Genomic DNA, 24824 nt, shown 5'->3' on the forward strand with positions numbered 1-24824 from the left:
GCCTGAGGATCTGAAATATCAAATTTATCCTCATTTCTCCCTTTTGCTTTCTCAATTGGATCCTTGAACATAAACAGCGCAATCTTACTCTATTTCTGTATGTTTTCATAAAGGCTCACAAACTAACTCAGAACTAAATAGAAGGCCGAAATAAGAGTGCGCTGAGAGTTTCACCCTCTTATCCATCTCCCAAAATGTGCAATGCAGGCCATGGCTCGACTACGGAATAGGAGATATGATAGAGTTCAGGGACAAGTGCTTGGTTAGAATAGATGGAATATCTTCACGGTTTACTCGACGATCCTCCTGGGTTAATTCCTCACCCAAATGCAACACATTTGACTCCAAGGGAGAAATAGAAGTGGAAACACGGCCCTCCTCAACTAGGGTTGTAGACTCCAAGATACTTCCACCATTTGGGAAATGAACCGTCCATTTGCCACGCTAGTGCCCATTAAGATGAATATTTGTACTTGTACCAGCCGTCAAAAAGAAATCTTTCATGCTTTTCTATTGAGTATATTTCACTAAGCGAAGAGGAGTTGATTTTAAAACAGGAGACCAAGCTATTAACTACTGCACGCTGATCCTTCAGTTCTGCTGCAGCTACATTAAAACCTTTCACTTTCAAAGTTTCCTTATTCGCTACAAGGGTTTTTGATGTGCAAGCTTTTCCAGAGAAGTTAACCTCCACAGCCCGAACCAAGGTCAGGTTCAAAGTCGCCACAACGTTGGATAGTCTCTTGGGGCGTGGCTAAGAGAGCCATATAACAGGACGTGTTTTCACTGGCACTCCTGCTGATCCTGCAGAGATCCAAGAAAAATCGCATGAGGACAGATCCTTGGGCCAATATTGTTGCGTGGGGGCATTTGTGAAACACTAGGGCGCACCTGAATACATGAGCACACCTGGAAGATGATGCAGCTCTGATAGACAGAACCGAAAATAGACTGCAGAGGATCGAGTGCGGCGGTCCCAAGATGGCGGCCCCCTATGAACAAAGGGATCGCAGTGGTAACTGCTGAACCCGGCATGGAGGATCAAATATATGACAGCACGGGGGCCGTGGTGTATACCATAGCTGCGGCTCCCTCTGCTGTGACTTCACTGTCTATCTAGCAGAAAGGAAAAAAAAGAAAAAAAAAAAACGCTGTTGGAGGGAGGAAGGCAGTGTGCGGAATAACCCCAGTGCGGGCATCGGAGGACAGCAGTCCTCGTGGAATAGGCAGTAAGCGTGTAACGCACAAAGCGATGCCTGTGATGGAACCTGGAAGATAAACAGTCTGCGCTACTGCGGGGCCAGCCTCTGGAATGCGACCAGAGAAACAGTAGCAAGATGTACAGCAGGGCTCCAGACTCCACAGAATAAGGTCTGCTGGAGAGGACAGGCAGGATACAAAGTATCAAGGATTGAACAGAAGTGAGCTGGGCTACGACATCGGCCAGGCCCCACAAAGTGAGAAAGAGCAGTTGACCCTGCGCCACGAGTGAGAAGGTTAAGTGACACGCAGCGCTGTATGGATCAGCTGAAAGCACCGCAGTAAGCGCTTGGTTTGGAGACTGAAGGTTTTCACGGAAAGGTGCATGTGAGCAGTGACAGGAGGCTGGGAGGCAATATTGGGTGCAACGTGCAGTGGGCAACAGCGCCTAGAGCTGGACAGACGGCCCAGAGCAGGACACTTCCAATACAAATCACACAAAAAAAAGAAAACTCGAGTCATGAGGATTGGAAATGCAAGGCTGAAGATAGTCTGAGATTGGTGTGAATTTGCTAGAAGAAAGGGAGGAATTTAGCTTATTATGACATATAGCCTTATGTAGTAGAAAGAGCTGGTGAATTCCCGTAAGACCTGGAGACTCGTTAGTGTGCAGGGAGGCTGGGACAACGTTACCTTCAGGCACCAATTACAATACGGGCACTCCCCGGCACAGAAAAAGGCCTCGAGGACATGAAAATGGAATAAAGGACGCAGGAGATAAGAGGCGAGAGACAGCCCTAGGAACAGAGCACAGGAGGGACCTCAGGATAAAGGGTCACAGCGAAAAGCATACCAGAAGCGAAAGAGACACCTTTGGAGTAGCAAGCAGGTGCGCAGATTGTCTCCAGGACTGGGAAAAACAGCGCTGGACTTACTCGGCAGGGGCGAGGCACAACCAAGAGCCATCCCCAGAGGCCAAATTGAGCTGGGTGGACACATCTAGTGGAGAAGATTCAAGAGCAGTAGAAGCGAAGATGGCGTCAAAGGTGGGCAAAATCAAAGGAAAACAGCCAACGCTAGAGGACTTCGGCAAATCATCCCCAATGATGGAAGGGGCAAAAACGAAGAAACAAGACACGGAAGGCATATGGGCCTCCGACACGGAATGACCAACATATCCTGGATGCCATAGCGGAGCTGAAGACATGGGCATGCAAAATGGACACGGCCATCGCGGGATTAAAAACCAGTGGAACAAAGAACAGATGCTGTCAGTGAAGATGTGAATCTCCAACGGCAGGACGTCAGGAAGCTAGCGGAGCGCACAGGTGCGGTAGACAAAGATGTGGAAGCCAACGCACACACCAGCGCAGCAAACGCCAAGGAGGTTGCAGTACTACAAGAATGGGTGCGCAACCTGTAAAACAGAGATGAGGCGGCAGATGGGCGGGCTCGCAGAAATAATGTTTGCATCCTAGGCCTGCCCGAAGGAGGGGAGGGCTCGGACCTGACAAACTATGTAGAGAACATGCTGCTGCAGGAGATAGATGGGGTGCTCTCACCCAAGGATTCACTGTGGAAAGGGCGCATAGGGCCTTGACCAGACGACCGGGGGCCCCCTCCCGACCACTTATCGCCAAGACATTGAACTATAAAGACCGGGAGAAGATACTTGAACACTTCCGTAAAGGTGGAGCAATTAAAAGAGAAGCTGCGACAATCACGGCATGCCCGGACTACACCTTTTTGGTGCAAAGACAGCGGCTGAACTATGTATCGGTTAAAAGAAGGCTGCGGGAAGCGGGATACAAATACATGTTGTTTCCGGCAAAGTTGAAAGTGATACCCAACAACAAGATACACACCCTGGAGGAGACGGCATGGTTGGACGCACTGAACTGCCCAGCAGGAGCAGATGATCAGACGGAGAGTAGACCGGATAAGTGAACTTTGGGTTTCTCCGTGAAATATTGTAAATTGATTATGGGTATAAAAATCGTATAATGACATTGATTTTGGACTAGAATATAAAACGCTATACGGGGAGGCTAAGGCAAACTGAACGGATAAGCCTTCAGATGGAAATAATGTGGTGAATTGGGATTTAATGCGGGAGACACAGATGGAGCATGTCATTACCCCTAGTAGTTAGCTTAGTTGGGACACCAATAGGAAGGTGTCCCCCCGCAGAGCCTGGAGTATCAGCTAGGTCTGAGAAAAAGTCTAGATGGGGGGGTAGCCTGAGATCCAAAGTTTGACCTGGGCAACCGGTTGAGGGAGATATGGGTTGAGGGGAAGTTGGGGAGTTGCAAGGGAGGGTTGGGAAGAGGAGTTAGGGGATAAGGGGGGGAGTTGGGAAGTTCCAAGGGGGGAGGGAAAGGGTATTGGGGTTGTTATGGGGGTGCAAGCCTACAATCACAAGCCATAGAAGAAGAATAGGAAAGTGGGGGCGGAGACGGGAGGGGTAGGTAATGGTTAGAATGGGAGACTGGAGCATAATGACCTGGAATGTGAGGGGAGTGAATTCTTACATTAAACCGAATAAAGTAATGATGTACTTGAAGAGATTGAAGATAGATATAGCACTGCTACAGGAAACCCACCTGAACAAAGAAGCAAGAAGTAGTAACAAGGAAATGGAAAGGGATAACCTTAGGGGCAACGTATGCCAGTGGAGTCCTCACATGGAATAGTACCACATGTCCCGTTTCAAGCTGTTGCAGTTCACCATAAAGGTGGGAGGATGTATTAAGGGAATGGTAGAAAACATCATAAACGTTTATGCCCCATATCATGACACCAAAATTTACTTGGGGAGTCTATGCTAAGATTAGCCCATACGTAGATGGAGCAGTTATATGGGGTGGATACTTTAATTGTACCCTGGACCCGAGGCTAGATAGATCGGACGAGAAGGTTAGTAGACCTGATCCTGCAGAAAAATTCTTGATCACCCTGTTAAGGGATTTTAGGATGGAAGATGTATGGCGAGTGCACCACCCACACACTAGAGTTTACTCACATTATTCCACCCCGCAAAACCTACATACAAGGTTGGATTATATATTTCTTTATCAAATCTGAGCTACTGGAAGCGGTGACACAGGCAGAGTACAAGGCTATAGTCCTCAGACCATGCACCGCCGGCAGTGACGTGGCAGATCTCATTCACTAGGGCGAGAATCCTGACATGGAAATTCAGGGCAGATGCACTGAAAGACACTGTATTCAGAGAAGATTTAAGAAAGGACATACAAGAATATTTTGAACACAACACAGGCAGCGTGGAATCGGCCGAGACGCTGTGGTAGACATTCAAAGTGGTAGCAAGGGGAGCAGCAATATTGAAATCGAAAGGGCTGGAAGGGGGGCATAATACGAGATCTACATAAGGCAGAGGAGGAGCGAGAAACAAAAACGCGGGAGGCTAGGGAATCCCCTGCGGAAACGGTAGCCATATGCCAATTACAGCAGGCATGCAAGGTACATTGGGAGACACTGTGCAATCTAAATTATAGAAAATATGTGGAAAGACAACATGCTGAGGGCGACAAACCAGGCAGGTTGGTAGCATGGCTACATGAAAGCGAGGCTCCTACGCAAGTAATCCGTAGTAAAGTAGCGGATGTCCAGATGCGAGATACTCAGGAAGGCGTGAATGAATGTTTCTATGAATATTATAAAAGGAACTGGATGCAGATGCTACGGGTGGGGAAGAAATTGATATGTTGGAAGCGTTAACAGAGATTGCCCTGCCTAAGCTTGATGCGACAGAAAGGGAGAGCCTAGAAGCGCCAGTGACGCTAGACGAGCTAGAATATGTTATTAAGTCATTACCCACTAACAAAGCCCCAGGTGCCGATGGCCTCCCTAGAGAGTTCTACAAAGCATATAAGACAGAATTGCTCCCTCCGATGTTGGCAACGCTAGACAAAGCGTTTAATGCAAATGCATTGCCTGCATCTCTTCGGGAGGCAATAATCATCCCGCTACTTAGACCTGGCAAACCAGACATGGACTGCAGATCCTATAGACTGCTTGTGATGTTTAATCAAGACAGTAAAATACATACAGATGTGATGGCAAATAGGCTGAGGCCAGTTATCAACAAACTTGTCCATCTGGTCCAAACACGGTATGTCCCAGGCAGGTGTATATCAGACAACCATAAAAGGCTTCACCATGTCCTAGATCAGACCAAAGGAAGCTCCCAGGAGCTAGCGATCGTCTCACTGGATGCGGTGAAAGCCTTTGATTCAGTCAAGTGGCCCTGGCTACTGGCTGTTCTGAAAGTATATGGGGTTGGGTCTGGGTACCTGAAGTGGGGGAAGCTGCTATACAACAAACCACTAGCGCAAGTTAAAACGGGAGTGACCATATCTGAACAATGGCATCTGAGTTGCCCGTGGTCCCCAATGCGGTTTATTTTAGCACTAGAACCCCTGGCGGCGTATTTGAGGCAGCAATATGGGGAAGTCGGGATCAGTACCAAAGAAGGGAAACTTTTAATATCGATGTATGCAGATGATATGTTGCTGTACCTGTACCTGAAATACTCAGAGGAGAATCTACAGTACATTTTAGAGTTTATGGATCGGTATGCGATGCTATCTGGCATAACAGTCAACCCCAAAAAGTCTAGCATATTCCCCCTAGGGAGATACGTAGGTGTGCCACACCATGAACTACCGATATTACAGATCAGGTGGGAAACTGAATAAATTAGATACCTGGGAATAGACATACCAGAAGATCGAGGTGGAGTACGAACCGAACACGGTGAAAGCAATGTCTCAAATTGAGAGCAGCCTGACATTTTGGGCCAAACTACCTCTAACCATGATGGGGAGGGTGGCGCTGTTGAAGATGGTGGTACTACCTAGGTTGTTACATTATTTCGCAAACATCACATTTATGATACCTAAACATTTCTTTGCAAAAATACATAGTATTTGCAGGGGGTTCATATGGCATAATTCTAGGAGCAAAATTGGTTATGAAGTTGCAAAACCCGTATGAACAAGGGGGCATTAGACTGCCCAACTTTGAAGTGTACTACTTGGCCAGCCAGCTCCAATACATGGTGCGTTGGCTGGCGGATGACCCCCACACCAGAGTCTAGACTGCTCAGGGCAGAGTGCGCCCCTCACTTTCTGAATGAATGGATGGGTTTGTCAAAACAGCAGTGGGGAAGAGGGACGAGATTGCTAGACCTGGGTGTGGGAACCTGGAGGCGGACTTGCCGGGTGATGGGGAACCCAGCCCTGTGCTCTCCTCAAATGCCTCTAGTGGCACTAGAGGGGATAAATGAACAGACGAGAAGGACAATCAGGATGCAGTGGGAAACGAAAGGCATAGCGACTTTAGTGGATGTATGGCAAGACAGGAAATAGATAAATTTGATACACTACGGAAGGAAATAGGATTACACCAGGGCAATACACCACATATGCCAGGATAATAAAGAAAATGAAGGGTGGGTGGCCGGAGGCTGTGTTGACCCAACAACCAGATGCAGTTATAGAAACGAGTTGTGGTATGTCGTAAGGGGGCCATGAAGTCTCCCGGATATACAAGCTGCTGATGTCTAAGGTTGGGAAGGAGGCGATCAAGATAAGATGGGATTGGGAAGATCGGGGGGGGGGTGGAATTGCTGGGGGACAGGCTGTGGAAAAGAGCATAAGGGTATCATAAAAAGGTATTTGTCACCCACAGAGCCCTAAGAAGATAGCCTAGTTTAAAAAGGCTGCAACACAGACATGCCCAAAATGTGGAGAGATGAATGCAGGCATGGCACATATGATTTGGGCATACCCTGAAATATGGGGATTCTGGAGGGAGGTGGCGCACCTCTTGGCAGAAAGAGAGATCATTTTGGACATAGACTCCATATAGGCAGGCATGTTGGGGGCGTTTAGGGGGGGTGGTTCCCTAGGCCGTATAAACTTAAATATGTGAGCAAGCTTAAAGACTTAAAGTATATACTTGCTAAATGTAGAATAGCAATGAGTTGGAAGGCAAACAGAAGGCCGAGAGCAGAGGCCTGGTGGTACGATCTTCAGAAATGGGCGAATGCCGAAACAGTGTGGCAAGAGGCCACAAACAGAGGTGGGGAAGAAGAAGCGGACACGTTAGTTGCCTGGAAACACTTGGTAGCAACACTGTCTGGGTCTGTTCTGGGAAGCTCTGAGGAAGAGAACTCTTCAGATGCAGGGAATGAGGTGTTGCCCATAGAAAGAGGTTGATGTAGGCTCAAATGTGGGGTAGGCTTGTGAAGGGAGGAGGGAGGAGGGGAAACTAAAACGTGTTGTTGCAAGATAAGGTGAACGCATGTTTGGCGTTCCACTGTATGGTGCTTATGTTGAAACCAATAAATACTTTTTTTTTTTTTTTAAACGTGTAGTCTCTTGGGCATCTGGAAAATCGCTAGATTGTCATCCGTTATCACTGGCCTTCCCTCACGCAGTTCGGTATTGGCTGGCAATAATACAGAATTAGCGGCCACACTCTCAGTGGCTGCTGGTTGGATAACATAGCCTGTGATTTAGTTTGATTATGTCTGCTTCGCAGATCATACATTGTGTAAAAAAGAGGGGCTAGCATGCACCATGAGCAAGAGACAGATGGAGATATATAGATTACAGTTCATCTCGGCTCTCAACATTCCGCACTCTGCAATTATCAAGCAAACCAACAGAAATGAAAAATAGGACTGCTCGTAGCTGATGTCGTCACAGTCTGTCTCAAAGTGTTACTCGCAACATAGAGATGGTGTAACACTTACTATTTCGAAGTGGTATTGTATTCCGTTCCGTTCGCCTTCACTCACCTGCCCAAGAATGCATCCCCTCCATGGTCCTCCGCGCCTGGGAAAACCCTTTATGCAGGTTTCCTCTTCTTGCAGGTAACCACTCTTTACACACACAAACAGAATAACTGACCAACACTGCAGCGACTCAGCAACAGCTTCTTTTTTGTGTTCACAGAGTTCTCTTTCTCAGTCTCTCAATGCATCCTTTGCTACTTTGCATAGGACTTGATCCCCATTTAGATTCCCCCACTCCTGGGTTCTTTCTCTGTACCCTTTTGTCTATCATTTGGTTCTCTTGATAGTCTTATCTCAAATTCTTTGGAAGCCATGCTGGGGCTTTGCATTGACCAGTCTTAGTCTCTTTGCTCACAAGACTTTTTCCCTTCTTACCAAGATGATGATCCCCAGCCCCTCTATATTATTCTCACAGGATGGTTACTGGCTTTATGAGCTTTTCACATTGGCAATCTGACAACTTTATTCCTCGTATCTCGTCTTGATGACTGTGACGAGATGCACTTTATCGTATACTTTTGCCCCGCGGCCTCCCACCCCTTCCCCCCATTTTCCCCAGTAACTTCATCTGTATAGGGATACATTGCAGGGCTCGCCAGGCACTGGGGTATTCTTCTCCGTTGTCAGTTTCCTTGGTTCTGGCTTTTAAGCGTTCTCAGCTTCCCTTCAGCCTGTAGCAGTCTATGGACACAGGGTACAGGGAACTTCTCTATCTCAAAGCTGTGATGTCTCAGCAGGGTTCAGCGGGCATCTCACCCAACAAGAGGAGATTGTGTTCATGCCAGCATCTGGATTCTTCTTTCCCTGTGGGCAGCGGTTTCCACATTGCCGTCATCACAGGCGTCTCATTGTGGAGTTCATTGAAGATTTGAAAGTTGCGGGCTCCGCAGCTTGGCTCTAGTCCATCTCTCCAAGGCACTGCATATCATATGCACTCCTCCTACTTCCTGAACTCGTCTCAGTTAAATGTACATCTTGTTTAAGACATTGCCTTTTCCTCCATCTGATAGATTCACTTCAGCATTGCCTACAGACAAAGATGTTACATTTTTCCTATCAGCAGGAAGTCCCATACACGCTAATATGTTAGCAATCTAGGGAGTTCCTCATAGGATTGGGAGTCCTTGTCCCCTTTGAGGGTGTCACTCCACTTTAGGTCCCACTTGCCAATGCCCCTAGGGAGGGTGTCGCAGAGCGGGCTCACCTACCTAGCATCAAAAGAGGTAGCTCCTCCTTGGGGGGGAAGGGGCGATTACTGTTGATTCATCACCGTATCCTTGGTGGTCACAGTTCTCAAAGTATTGTAACAAGTGACTACAATCGTAAAGGATCCAACTCTAAAAAGATATTTTCAAGAATAACCATTGGCTTCCTGGGGGCGTGGCTAACTAGCCATGGAATAGGACGTGCTCCGTGCTGGGCTCCTGCCGATCCGACAACATTTTGCTGATTTACGCTTTGGAAACTGTCATAAGTGCCTGGAAATTATAGGATCAAACGTTGGAACACATGCGCTATTGGAATCTGGAAGGAAGAGTCTGTCGTGCCTGCAGATTACAAGATAAATGGATTTTATTCAGTGCAGTCGTGGGGATACTTTGTTGCCAAGATGGCGGCGAACAAAGGAAAGGCTGGTGGAATCGTGAAACGAAACTGACTCCTCCAATTACACGGAGCGGCTGCGGGCATCTGCCTAAGCTGCCTAAGGAAGGGTATTGTGTGCCCCGGTGAAACTGTGTTGCTGGATTACAACCCCAAGGCGGAATGGCGGTAGCAATTGAATAGCATAGCAAGATCGCTTGAACAAGCTTTGGGAACTGTGGCGGCTTGCAAGTATACGCAGGACAGCCGGACCTCGCCGCGTGTGAAGTGGAAACATCGACTGCTGACAGACGATGTCAGGAGTGTCCCTTGGCCCTGCACCGACGAGGCGGCGCTCCCGGGACCGACTGCGGGGAATGCTTCTTAACGGGCACAATGAAGCAGATGGCAGCGATAGGCGAACACGGCACCTAGCTGTATGCAGGGTAGCCGCACTTGTGAGGTGAGAGACAAAGATCTGTGAAACGGACAGGGGCACTGTAACGACACAGACGGCGAAGGCTGCCAGTGGCGCGGACTGGGCAGGCATCGGGCTGCGCTTAAAACACTGGGAACTGCTGGGCCCGAAATACGGAAATCGCCGCACCCATATACATGCTGTGAGCTGAGGAGCAGGCCGGAGGGGCTTAAGGAAGGCGCTGTAAAGGCGCTGTAAACCAAGGTAGCTGTGGCACAGGGCCCACTGGAAAGTGCTATATACGGGAAGCTGCTGCCAAGCGATCATACACACAAGGCCCACATATGCACACTAACAAATGGTTAAGCTAGCAGACGTGAAGAGAGTGAGGCAGAAAAACGGTCATTGGAATCTGATGAGGATGCAATCGAAGTTTACAGAAACCGGCCTGTGAGGTTGGGGTGGCCAGTGGAGTGCAACACCAACGCACTACTTATAGGGGCACCAGGTGACACTGAGGGCGGACCAGGTACCGATCAGTGAAAGTGATTACTACAACCTTAAAAGAGACGCCCAACCTGGCATACACCACACGTGCCCAGGCAACCCGACTCCAGGGGTATGTGTCAGCAGATACGAGTGCCAACGAGAATTATGCGCGGAAAGTTGTACGTGGGAGGCTACAATCCACTTGAATAGCAATCTCATGTGTCATAGTAAATGTAAGTCGGAAGATAGAGACCCCAACGACCGAAGAACTTGAGGAGTCAACAACCGCACTGAGCCGGAGCCATACACGTGCGAAGGGTGGCGCTATGTCGGTGAAAGGATTAAGAGCCAAGACCAAACAACCCACAATGGAGGTCTTTGCGAAAACGCAGAGGACCCCTACAACATCGGCGCAGAGCACAGGCGCGACTCCTACGGAAGAAGCCCCAGAAGGAGACAAACATCAGATCCTGGAGGCTATAACGGAGTTGAGCACTAAATGGGGCTTGGCAATGGCGGACCTACGAACAGCCCTGGAGAATAAAATTGATGCGGTAGGAACTGAACTTACCCTGTTACGGCAAGACGTCAGGGCGCTGGCAGAGAGAAAGAGTGGTTTGGAAAGTGCAGTAAAGACCAATACAGATGTTAGCACGAATAATGCTAAGGAAGTTCATGTGCTAAAACAGCAGGTTGCCAATATGGAAAATCGGGTGGAAGAAGCGGAAGGAAGGGCGAGAAGAAATAACATATGGGTGGTTGGCCTGCCGGAGGGGGAGGAAGGCCAGGAACCCACAAACTACGTGGAGAACATGATCCTCCAGCACATAGCAGTGGACAAGCTTTCGCAGGGGTTCACGGTGGAACAGGCACATCGCGCCTTAATGAGGAAACCACGACCTGGGGCTCCACCGAGACCGATCATCGCAAGGATTTTTAACTACAGAGACAGAGAGAAGATCCTGGAATTTTTTCGTAAAGGCGGAACAATAGAGAGCATCCACCAACGTCACGGCATACCCGGATTATACGATGCTGGTGCAAAGGCAGAGATACAGCTACGTGGCCGTCAAGAGGAGGTTGCGTGCAGCAGGCATCAAGTACATGCTTCTGTACCCGGCGAGGCTTAAGTTGCTACATAAGAGCAGAGCCCTTTCCTTTGATACTCCGGAGGGGGTGGCGACATGGCTGGACCTGCAGGGTTGCCCGGAACAAGAAGCGGACCGAGACCGGAAGGGGGGGGTGATAACTGAAGAACTTGCACCATTGACATAGAGGGGGTAAGTGGGAGGGTGATCCTGGTTATACTGGGAAAGTGAGACTGGCTGAACATTGGGTAGCATTCGGGCCTTGTGCTCGACATGGACTGGAATATAGTGGGTAAAATGTACTTGGTAGCTGCTTAGCATTAACATAAAGCGTAATAGATTCAGAAATAGGAGCAACAGAATGGAAGCAATCCACCCCAAGATACTAATAGTTAAGTGGCCATTAGGGCGGCTTAACCCTACTGGGCCCCGAGCATAGGTTTGTGCTAGTCGGGGCTAGATGTGGGGGTGCCGGAGATCCAGGAATGGAGCTGGGCAACGGTTGGGGAGGGTGTTGTTGGGGAAGGGATGGGGGGTAGAGGGGGGGGTGGGGAGTTGGGTGTGTACATCGTTATGGGGAGTTTGAGTTCAAATATGAGCCTACATGGAAGAGCTAGAGGGTTGTATCCGTTTTGCGTGAGCGAGTGGGATCGGCTGGATGTAAGGGAGGTGAGTACTAACGAGCTATGGGAGATCTTAAGATAGTAACGTGGAATGTCAGGGGACTAAACAGTTATTTGAAGAGGAATAAGGTCATGCTTTATTTGAAAAGGCAAAAGATAGATATTGCACTGCTACAGGAGACGCATCTGACACGAGAAAAGATGGAGCTGGTGGGGAAAAAATGGAAAGGGACTGTGGTGGGTTCTTCGTACTCTGCCTATGCTAGAGGAGTACTGGTTTGGGTGGCGCCGCACGTCCCATTCCAGCTAATACAGGAAGTGGTGGAAACGGATGGGAGAATGGTTATAGTGAGAGGGCTGGTGGAGAATAAAGAGGTATTTATCGTAAACACGTATGCCCCCAATCAAAACACGGCGGCATACTTCAGGACTCTGTGCATCAACCTTGGTATGTGTGTGGGTGGTGCGGTGATCTGGGGAGAGGATTTCAATTGTGTACTGAACCCCAAGGTAGACAGATCTGATGACAAGATTGATAGGCCCACCCCAGCGGCTAAAGCATTGCAGATGCTGCTAGATGATTTTGGCTTGGTAGACGTGTGGAGAACGAAACATCCTAATGGGAAGCAATATTCGCACTACTCGGCCCCCCAGCAGCTGCACACAAGACTTGATTATGTCTTCGCCACGCCAAAGGTAGTGATAGAAATTACTCAAATAGAATACAAGGCGAGGGTCCTATCAGATCACTCGCCCCTGGTCCTGGGGTGGCAATATTGCAGCCCTAGGGCGCGGATTCCGACATGGCGCCTCCGAGCAGAGGCTCTTAAAGATCCAGTTTTTGAGAGGATATGAGAGATGAGATTACTAACTATTTCGAGATGAACACTGGTAGCGTTGACTCGGCAGGTATACTATGGGAAGCCTTTAAGGTTGTGATGCGGGGGATTGCTATAGCTAAATCAAAGGGCCTGCAGGGCGGGGTCCTGGCGGACCTACAAAGAGCAGAAGATTAACTAGAAAGAGCATTAGGAAGTGGTAGGATCGATATGGAGCTAGAGCTCAAATTGCAGCAGCGGTGTGCAGAACATTGGGAAAGGCTCTGCAACCTCAATTATAAAAAGTATGTGGAGAGACAGCATGCGGGAGGGGATAAAACGGGCCGCCTCTTAGCGTGGCTATATAAGAGTGAAACCCCTAGGCCGCCGATTAGGACAATAACCAGAGAAGATGGTGAGGTAGCGGATACCCAGGAAGGAGTCAACAAGGAGTTTGCGGATTATTACAGGGTGCTATACGAGGACAGGGAGGGAGGCAGCCAAGAGGAGATAGTTGAAACGCTAGGATTGCCCAAGATAAGCGAAGAGGAAAGAGAAGAGCTAGAGGCACCAATTACCTTGGCGGAGTTGGAGGAGGTTGTGAGGCAGGTGCCCACCAGTAAAACCCCAGGAGCGCATGGGTTCCCTAGTGAATTTTATAAAGTATATAAAGAGGAAGTGCTCCCCCCAATGCTAGAAATGCTTAATGAAGCGTTTGAGGTGAGACGGTTGCCGGAGTCGCTCAGAGAAGCGATCATAATACCGCTCCCCAAACCTAACAAACCAGGGCATAGCTGTGGCTCCTACAGGCCTTTGTCGATGCTGAACCAGGACAGTAAGATATTGACGGCTGTCCTGGCAAATATATTGCGCAAGGTAATTAGCAAACTAATATATCCAGACCAAACAGGCTATGTCCCGAATAGGAATATAACTCACAACCACAGGCGGCTTCACCGTGTGGTCGAATGGGGTGGTAAAAATAAAGGAGAAATGGCTATTGTTCTTTAGACACGGTAAAAGCTTTCGACTCGGTTAGGTGGCCGTGGCTGTTGGCGGCCCTGGGAGGGGACGGAGTGGGGCCAGGTTACATCAGGTGAGCGAAGATGCTATACAGTGAGCCGCTAGCCAGAGTTCGAACAGGAGCAGTGATTTCTGAGAGATGGAAACTTAGCAGAGGCACCAGGCAGGGGTGCCCCTGGTCCCCGATGTTGTACATTCTGGCTCTGAAGCCCCTGGCAATATACCTCAGGCCACAATATGAGATGATAGGTATTGAGGTAGGGGGGGAAGGACACCTAATATGCCTATATGCGCACGATTTGTTATTATTCTTGAAACACCCAGAAGAAAATCTCCAATATATTCTAAAGTGATGGAGAGGTATGCGGGGCTGTCCGGCATAGCGGTGAATCCCCAAAAATCTAGCATATTCCCGCTAGGTAGCTATAAGGGAAACCCTGTAGAAAGGTTACCGGTGTTGCAAATACCATGGGCGGTTAGTTCTTTCCGTTACCTTGGAATAGATGTGTATCACACGGCAGAAGAGGAACATAAGTACAATACTGGGATAGCCATTGAGGAAATACGTAAATGTATGGGAGAAGTTGCCCTTAGCAATGATGGGACGAGGGGCAATGCTTAAGATGCTGGTCCTGCCTAGGCTCCTACATAATTTTAATAATATTCCATATATGATACCCAAGAAGGTTTTTGCTAAACTGAACAGTTTGTGTAGGGACTTCCTGTGGCATGGTACCCGGAATAGAGTGGTGCTATGGAAGTTGCAGAACCTCTATGAAAAAGGGGGTATCAAACTGCCTAACTTTGAGGTTTATTATGTAGTGAGTCAATTACAATATGTGGCCAAATGGCTCTCTGATGAAGCGACCCCTGAACTTAGGTTGTTTGGGCAGGACTGTGCCCCGTTTTACTTAAGGGAAATTATTTGGTTGCCCGAGTCAGAAATGAATGAGCGCCCTGGGATGATGATGCTTGGATGGAAAATGTGGCATCGAGCATGCTGGTTGCTTTAGCAGGGGGAGATAGGCAGCTGAGGGTGATTATTAGAACCTACTGGGAATCGGTTGGGCTGGTAACGTTAGGGGACATTTGGCAAGAGGGATCCATTAGGGATTTTGAAGGACTTGGGGAGGAGGTGGGATTGCATACGGGCCAATATGTTACGTATCATAGGTTGGTGCAGAAAATTCGGAAAACATGGCCTGAAACAGTGTTGACAGAGGAACCAGACGCTATTATAGGGACAATATATGACATATCGGAAGGGGGCATGAGATTTCTAGATTGTATGAGATGGTGAGGACTAAGGTTGGGGAAGAATTGACACATTTGAGATTGGACTGGGAAGCAGAGGTGGGAGCCCAGATGGAGGATGGGGTATGGGAACGTGCCCTGGGATACCACAAGAAAGTGTCAAGAAATGCCAGACTAAAACAAATACAGCTGTATATAACACAGAGCATATATGACTCCTCTGAGGATATCTAAGTTCGGAAATGCTGGGCGACAGGCGTGCCCTAAGTGCGACAAGGAAAACGCTGACATGACACATATGTTTTGGTCATGCCCAGTAATTGAGTGTTTCTGGGGAGAAGTGGCACAAAAACTAGCAGAGAAGGGGGTCACGCTTGTCATAGACACGGCTTGGGCCCGCTTGTTGCTGGGAGGGTTCCCCAGATCACGGAAGCTTAAACATGTTGGGATGTTGGGAAACAGAAAGATTTGGCATATGTGCTTGCAAAACGGAGGATTGCCATGGGATGGAAAAAGTGTCACAAGCCACGGGTGTAGGGAGTTGCAGAAATGGGCGGAGGCTGAAACGGTGGTATGGCAAGAGGCGAGTAGCATGAGTGGGGAAGAAGTGGGTACCCTGATGGCATGGAAATTATTAATAGCAGAACTGTTCGGAACAATAGTGGATCCAGCGGAATCCGAGGAAAGCGAGACCCTGCCACATGTAGCAGATACTGAATGCGAAGAACAATTAGGCTCGTAAAGGGGGGGGGGTGGGATTGAGCGAGCAGTGGTTAGACACTAAATGATGTTTAATGTAACGGTTGTAACTTACACTGCGTGTTTGGTTTGTATTGTTGGTTTGAATAAAATTAATAAAAAAATAAAAAAATAAAAAAATGTTTTAAAAAAACCCTTTGGCTTCCTACAAGCCCCTGAAAAATTAAGCATGGACATAGCATGCAATGCTGTTGCCCTATTGCTAGGTTGGCTGTATTGAATTAAAAAAGGGATGTGGCCTTGCGCAGGATCAGTTCCTTTCTTACAGATCGTAGGCACAACATTGTTCACCACCTTGCAAGGCCCCTCTGCGCTACCCCGCTTGTGGAGTCCACCAGGGCTCCTCAGCCCTGTCCACTTTTCGGTTTAATTTGCATCTCTGCTAACTGGGTTCATTTTGAAACATAATGGAATCCAGGTTAACACATACGCTGATGAAAAACAAACATTGCTGAGACAGCCAAGTAACCTGGACCAAGCCACTACCTGCTCCGAGAGGTATGTCACAGATAAGTTCCTGATTGGACAACAACTAATTAAAATGTAGCTACACGAAGACTGCAGTTATTTGTGAGGCTGTAGGAGGCAACTGGGGCAGTGAGTGCTGGCCCCCCATTTGTGGGTGAATGCCAAACTCTGGTATCAAGGTCAACTTTGAACATGGTCCTCATGACAATCGCATCAGCAACAAGCCTGCACAGGGATAATCAAGGAACTTTGCAGTTCCATGCTCCAAAGACACCACCAATATTTATGGCCAGTAACCAGTAAGGACACAGGATATCAACAATGCAAAGGTACATCCTGGAAGTGTAGGTGGCTAGCCAGAGCAGTCCCACCAGCATCAGTGGGAAATTACTTTTTACTACCACAATCCAATGTGTTTCATCAGCCTTACTCAGAAGTCGAAACTGGAAATCTTGGTTGTCCAATCCAAAATGGCAGGGCATCATCAGGTCTGATATAACGTTGGAATGTACACCATTTCAGATTGTATAATAAAGACATACGTGTCTGTTCAAATGTATAAGCCAGTGAACCTGGTGAGTGACCGGTCATGTTATATTTACCATTTAATAATGGATAGTGCATTGGTGGCTGGGGGTCTTCTATGATAATTGATCATATTTAGGTGTGAGTAATCATACACCATCCTTTAAGATTAATTGCTCTTCTGTTTGGGAGCACAGATTTTAAGTAGGAATGTTGTTTCTTTAGCTGGCACATCCTTATAGGTTAGCACTTTTCCTTAAGTTTCCTTTTTTTTTTTTTTAAAAACGCCATCCACAATGCTTTAATTGTGAATAGGTTTCTACGATAACTGATCTGTCCCGTCAAACTAGCACACTCCTGGCATCAGTGTTCTTGCTCTTAGGATCATGCAGTCTACTTAAGACTGCCTTCCATGCATATTTCTCATCCTTGGCCACCTACTCTTTACCCAATGCAATAACTATAAAAGGTGTATGTGAAAGAAATGTGCATTATTCCTTATGACTTTTAGGTCATGAAGAAGGTTGTTTATTATCATTTCTATGTACAACATTAGCAACACTATGTTTTGCACTTTATGTAATGGAGAAAAATCAGAAAAATACATCTTCTCAAACACTTTGTAATGGAGTTTACACTGTTCACCTCAGTTTATTTTACTTCACTTTAACTTCCCTACTCTTCCTTTCCATTATTGTCCTCTAAAAGGCAGGGCATATAATGGATAACAACCCTCCACAATATTTGACAGGGTTGCATACATTCCTTTTCAAGAAAAGCAGCCAATAAAATCCCTTTTAAAATGGCACACGAGAAAGTATTTGCTTTGGATGGCATTTTGGAGACTCAAAAGTTTGAAATATCTGAGCAAGAGAGAAATTAAGTTTCACAACACAGCATAACCCTTAAGAAATATCAGTAGTTAACAAATCCATAGAGATTTTCAGACAACCAACCAATCTCGATTAAGAGGTCATAATCACTTGACATAATCATAATACAGGCCATTATTTTCATTATTATTGTATAATTTTATGAGTGCGAACATAGCTGGGGAGCACGGAGTACTGCACATGTCACAGAGCAAAACATTGCTTGTGAGATTTGTGAGGAGCCAGAAATGAGACGCAGACAGAGAACTCCATGATAGTTATGAGCTTTTATTGTAATGATAAAGGGGTTGGAAACTGCCTCACTGTCCCTAATCTAGGAGGTATTTCACTACATTTACCAAAACTAAGGGAGTCAAGATGTCCACAGCAATAACGTTCTGTGTCTGAAATCCTAACTCACATTCTAAAACTAACGCCAAGGTGTTAAGGGTATTGTCTTTTGTTCAGAAAGTTAAAGTTCAACAAAAAGGTATAACTACGACAAAAGTTCCAAATGGATAATGTTTAAAGGAATAGTGCGCTACAAAAATATTACTGTCCAGAGGGTTCGGGCATGTGTTTTTAAGCATACGTTAATCAATCTTAGAAACATTTCCTATGCAATTTACTGCAGTTTTCCTCACTTTTACACATGCAAAAATCAGGCAGCAGGTCGCGGCCATCTTGTGCTAATCTTATCCATTGCTGCATCGCCCTAAGGTGAACTGCCCTGGCGGGACTAAATCATATCCCCCTCCTCCCCTGAGGCTCACAACATTAGACACGTATGGCCCATTTCACAACACCAATGCACGTCTCGTGTCAACATTCTCTGCGCTTCAGCTAATGACGTGTCTCCATATTGGCAGGACGCCTCTTTCCACAATAAGTATAAACAGACCGCTTCTCAACAGACATCAGATTTGCTTTTCCAATCGTTTCACTGTCTTTTTGTGTATCCTGTGGCTTGTTTCTGCTCTGTTCAGCTATCTTCGTTGCTCGTAGCCCATGCAAACAGATACTAGTACTATCATTACTATCTATTTTAATTTTGTTGCATAATGGCAATGGAGTATTCTGAGGTGGAATTACTTGAAAGAAAGATGAGGAAACGATGGGGCTTCGGACAACAGTTGGGAGGACGAATCACCAGATCAAGAGCCTGAGCCTAGTCGCATGGGCGTCGTCTCCACCTGGTGTACCTGCAAATCGGTGCGAGGTAATGCCACCCGAGGAGGAGAACTGCTGCTGCCGAGAAAACTCTGGATGCTTGTCCTACATATCGGAAGATGAGAAACGGTCGCAATGCGTTACCGAGCTGTAGGACTTCAGGGCAGCCTGCCTCACATGGTCCGTGTTGAGGATTATGATGGTGCTTCTGCACGAACTTCACGCAACAGTTCCCCCTCGCAATCCAAGTAATGAGTAAGTGTACTCTAGATGTGAGGTCACTTAGGCCACTAACATTTCATGTTTGTCTCCTATATTGTCGTAACTTTGATCTATCACTGCCAAATGAATGTACTCTTGCAATTCTATACCTCACTCGCGATTTGGAGAAATCATAGTGGTCATCTTATGTTTCTTTCACGTCCAACCAAGAAACAATATTTCTCTGTATCCCAAATGTAATGGAATGCATATTTGTTCACTTTTGTAATGTGTCTACACTTTAAAGCCCAAGTTGATGGATCCGTGAAGTAACATTTGTACTGGCAACAATGCCATAGGATACACAATTGAATTTTCAACTAAGGTTTGATACACTTATCTTGTACATTTAAATACAGTTTGTATCTTTCTCTTCCACAGGTGGTACAGGCTGGTGACCTATCATGCATTTACATGGTGGCTTCATGGGAGGGTTGGACACTGCGTTCGACGAGTAATACCCGCCTGTGTCGTTGGTGCCATTAGAGGCACATTCCCCGTTGACAGCGATCAGTACAGGGGATTTTGCCACACTATGCTGCAACTCAAAGTATGTAATGTGTAGTACATTTGTGCTATCAACATCAGCAACAAAACAAAATAAAACTGAACTTATGAATGGTTGTTTTAATTTTTCAGTTTATCAAGGACATGCTAACTTGTCCTGGCAGGGCTGACTGGGAACAGACGAGGTGCTTAACACAATGTACACTTCAATGGTATCTTATGCGCAAGGGCCATTGTTCACATGCCCTCCCCAGACACAGTGTCCCCAGGCAGGCTCCCCTGAAGAAGGCCGCGCCCTTGCAATCCACATAAGTGTTTCTCCAATCAGCAGTGTATCTGCCCTTTCCTGCATGCCTATTGGCCGTCCGTCGCCCCCTACCCTATCAATGGCAGTTCACACCTGTGTCCATGGACTCCCAAGGGGGCTCTCAGGGTGGGAACGGCCAAGGTGCCAAACACCATGTACACTTCAAAGTTATTTTACGCGCAGGGGCCATTGTTCACATGTCTCCAGGCAGGCTCCCCTTGAAGCAGGCTGCGCCCCTGCTATCCACAGACGACCACATCATATACATGTCACTCATTCACATACACTCCGATTTTTCTAATTCTTTATAAACCCCTTGATATTTATCAAAGGAACATCTGTGAGCACTGCAAGTCAACTTGTGATCGTGTTACCTGAGAACATCTGTGACCATTGAAAATCAATATGTGATTGCGCTACTTGTTCTCCTGCTACTAACTAACCTGCTTGCTGAAGCTGTTTGTTGGTCAAGGTAAGGGCAGGTCACCTAATCATCTCTTCCTGATCTCATATCTATTTCGAATGAATGTACCCAGTAGTGTAATGTTCATTCATCTCGATGCCATTACCATTGACTTCCGTTTAATTTGTTCTGTTCTTGATATATAGCAATTGTCATCAGTGTCAATTGGGATAGAATTGCATCCTTTGCGGCTCATGTCTATAAGCAGGTTTCCTTTTGATGCATGAAAGTACATTCAACGGACGAGTAACACGTTACAATTTGCGTCACATCAATCAATTGTGTATGAAAGTTACCCTAGTGTATATTAGACTAGCTACACAGGTTTTGCCTCTGTGACCAAAAGAAACATTGCATTGAAAAATGTATGATAATTCCATCTTTCTCACGCATTCATGCAACATAATTTAACGATGTGGAATTTTTTTATTACAGATTTTCAACAATGCCTGCTTGCATGGTTTACGGTTGCAGTTCTAAGACTCATAACAAACCTAAGGGCACAATAATGCATATATTCCTGAGGAATATAGAACTAATAAGAGAATGGGTCAGACATTGCAGATTTGCGCCGGACGAGCTTGAAAGTCGAGCCCAGGAAGTCTTGGGGGACTGGAGGGGAGATAGATTCCACCTCTGCAGCCTGGACTTTACCACAAATATGTACGACAAATCGCAGCACACAAAGAAGCATTGACTCAGAACGCTGCGTAAATTGCTTCCAAATGCAATTCCAACTCTATTAATGCACACGCTGCCTCAGGTGAGCATGAATTAGCTGTAGGCCTTGGGGTACTGAACAGGTAACTACATGGACGGATTGGTGTTTTTGGTTTAAATGTTTTACAAAACTTTGCATATTTACCAGTTTGTATTGCTTTATAACTACACCCCATTTTGCTAGACATCTGTCCCTGGTTTTAGGAGCATCATAGAAGACTATTTATGGACACAGCAAACTATGCTAGAGTGCCCTTGATAATAAGCATAATCTTTTCATAATTGGTTGCTTTACATGTCAATTATTTTAGGCTAGCATATTGACTGAAGCACAGATTATCGGTAGTGAAAACATCACCGTCACGTCCAATATACCAATGGTGAGCCATACAGACTCGCTGCTGAAGTTCATATTCTTCAGAGTTGGATATAACCACATTTTTTATTCAAATCTAATTTTCCCTTTAAAACACTGTGACAATGCACTGAAATTAAAGGAGCAAGATTGTGAGTCATTTGTTTCCCGGAGTCAATAACAAATTTGATCGCCTATCAGGTAGTTTCATTTTGCTATTCGATTCCGGAAATGTATTATGCATGGAATTGTAGATAATCTGAAACAGTTTATGTATCCTGTTTGTTTACATAATGTTTAATTTATTGGTTTTTATTCATATGTACCATTGTCTGCATTCCATTGTGTCTGTTCAATTTCACTTTTTTCATCCATACTTAAACAAGTATTGTGCTACAGGGTTATGCTGATACTTCAACTACAATTACATCATCCTTTGGAGCTGGTCCAGAGCATGAGGTATGCGTACTGACAGTTCCCTTGAATGAAAGAAAGTATATCCTACATCTCATACTATTAGACGGTGACATTATTATAAACAAGCATCTTTTCAAACTTTTACCATTTCAGTTCTAACGTTACAATTTCTACCCGAATGCCGAATACAATGCAAAATGCTTGAGTGCAACATTACAATCAGTGGGTTTCGCACGGTGATCTCTGATCGAGTACACTAGCCATCAATCAGGTGAAATTCGAAATGTATATTTTGACTAAATGACATACACAGTGTAAGAGGGTATTTATGTAAGCCATGTGTGCGGGGAAAGAATTTGATTTCAAATACGATCTTTTTTTTAATGAATATTGTATTCAAGGGATGTATACAAGATCGGGAAATAGAAGAGGAGGCACGTGGATCCGAGGTGGCGGACCAGCTTGCGGGTGCATTCGTTACAGTGAAGAACACTGTTTCACAGAAAATCGAGAAAGCGAGGGTAACTAATAAACAATTTCGATTACGAAGTGTTTTGGGCTGCCATCTTCATAACATGCTTTTTTTAAATGTAAAGTTCTATATACTGTATGTTGGATTTACATTGAACATGTTTTTACAACCCATCTCCTAGAGCCCCAGAAGAAAACGAAGTATGAAGACAGACAACAAATGAAACCAGAGATGCTGCTTGCCAAACAGATTTCACCATGGAGCAACTATTATTTGAGGCGCTGCGTAGTTCAGTCAATAAGCAGACTCTAGATGCTTATGACCAATGGCCAGAAAATTAATTGAAAGTGACCGGCAAAGCAAGCAAAGTGTTTTTGGACCATTGCTACAATTTGAAAACTAGACAAGATGACGAAGAAAACACTAAATATAAGGAATATGCTTTTGAAGTACTCAGTGACCACTTCACACAATCGACACCCGCAAAAAAAGGGCCACCCAACAAACAATCGATATTGATGGTTTCTCCAATTCGTGTTCAAATAACACAAGCTGAAATAACAGAGACTGAAGCCTTAACGCAATTGACCGAGGAACTAGCCAAAGATTTCGACTTCAGTGTGTCCTGTTCGGCCGATATGTCCACCACAGTTGAGTCACAAACCACATTCATGCAGGACGATAGTCTAATAAAGGAGCACAATTACATTGTATTCAACAGCTGCCTAGTAGAGATTATACTGGTGCTGAAATGTGTCCCTCCAGTGAGGGAGGGGTTTTGGGGGGAGGGAGTATGCAGGAAGCCATTGTTGAATGCGACTTGTGTATCACAAGGCACTAACCTGAAAATACAAGCCACCTGTGATCTGCTCCATGCTAAATTTTCATGGCCCGCTCAACCGATGCTGGGCAAAGTGCCAGCTGGAAATCTACTGTGTGCAGCAGCTTTACTTTTCAGTTGCTCTACTTTTAGTAAGTTGTCCAGTTTCCGTCAATTGGTGGGACTCCAGTTCCTTTCTAAAACGCAGTACTACAAATATCAACGAGAATATTTATTCAACAAATGTCAATTGAAAGGACATTCTCTGACAAACGGTTCAGGCTAGCTGGCGATGGACAGTCTGACAGCCCCGGTTTTTCAGCAAGTACTGCACATACCACTTTTAGGACCTGGCAACAAAAAAAAAAATTGTGAGTTCGGTGGTCATGCAGGTGTCTGAATGTAAATCCGCAGTGGCCATGGAGAAACATGTCTATCAAATCCCTGGAAGATCTCCAATTGAGGGGAATGTAAATAGACCTCATAGCCACCGACAGACACGTTTCAAAAGCCAAGACCATGAGAGAGCAGTTTCCAAATATTTGCCATCAATTTGATGTATGGCACATTGCCAAATCAATCAATAATAAAATCCCATTCTGCTGAAAAAAAAAAACTAAAAAAAATAGAAGAATTCTGAAAATATTTTATAGTGGTCCCAGTCTTTCTGCAACCATCTTTGGTGGAGCTCCAAAATTTGTGGTGGGTCTGTAGAAAAACTACTTGAAAAATGGTGCTCAGTAATGCACCACTGTTCCAACGTTCACTCTTGGACAGAAACCTACATTTTCACCAATATGCACATGGACCTTTATCGGAGGGGCAGGAACGCAAGAAGTGGTTAGTTCCATCTTCACCTCCACACAAAGCTCTTGAGAAGATCGTGTTTGATAAAACTCGATCAAGAGATCTGAAGGGACTCAGAATTCTGTTACACAGGAGATTTGGAGGTGTTCCACCAGGGTTGTTGCTAGGTCTAGAAAAGGTCAGGGGCTAAGCTAATGTCGGGACTAGCGGGATTCGGGGCCATCTATAGCCTTTTGGTTGTAGCCCAAGCTTCTATCTGGGGCTACAACCAAAAGACCTGGAGATATAGCCCCCTCAGCTGCCCCCTAGCAATGCCTCTGTGTTCCACAATATGTGCCTAAGGTACAGGCCCAAGAGATTGCATTTCGGCATAGAAGGGATGCAATATAGGATATTGCTAGTGGTCTTTGTGCATAACGAGACGTAGGGAGAGAACAATCGAGGACTGTGGGAAACTTTGGGATGCTTTGTTACACAATGGCCTTTACGAAAAGAAGCAAAAAATGGGTGGTCAAGCCAATATACCAGGAAATGGAATTTGATTTTGTGAAAGATCTCATTTTGACTGTGTTGGACATAAA

The 24824-nt window shown here is 46.0% G+C and overlaps 1 protein-coding gene across 10 annotated transcripts in view; it reads right to left on the reverse strand.

The window, feature by feature from the left end:
* Positions 1-24824, reverse strand: part of KYAT3 (kynurenine aminotransferase 3) — a 597660-nt gene that overhangs the window by 443318 nt on the left and 129518 nt on the right. The window lies entirely within an intron of this gene.

Source organism: Ambystoma mexicanum, chromosome 1q, assembly GCF_040938575.1.
Source record: "Ambystoma mexicanum isolate Mex_15411 chromosome 1q, UKY_AmexF1_1, whole genome shotgun sequence".
NCBI classification, from domain to species: domain Eukaryota; kingdom Metazoa; phylum Chordata; class Amphibia; order Caudata; family Ambystomatidae; genus Ambystoma; species Ambystoma mexicanum.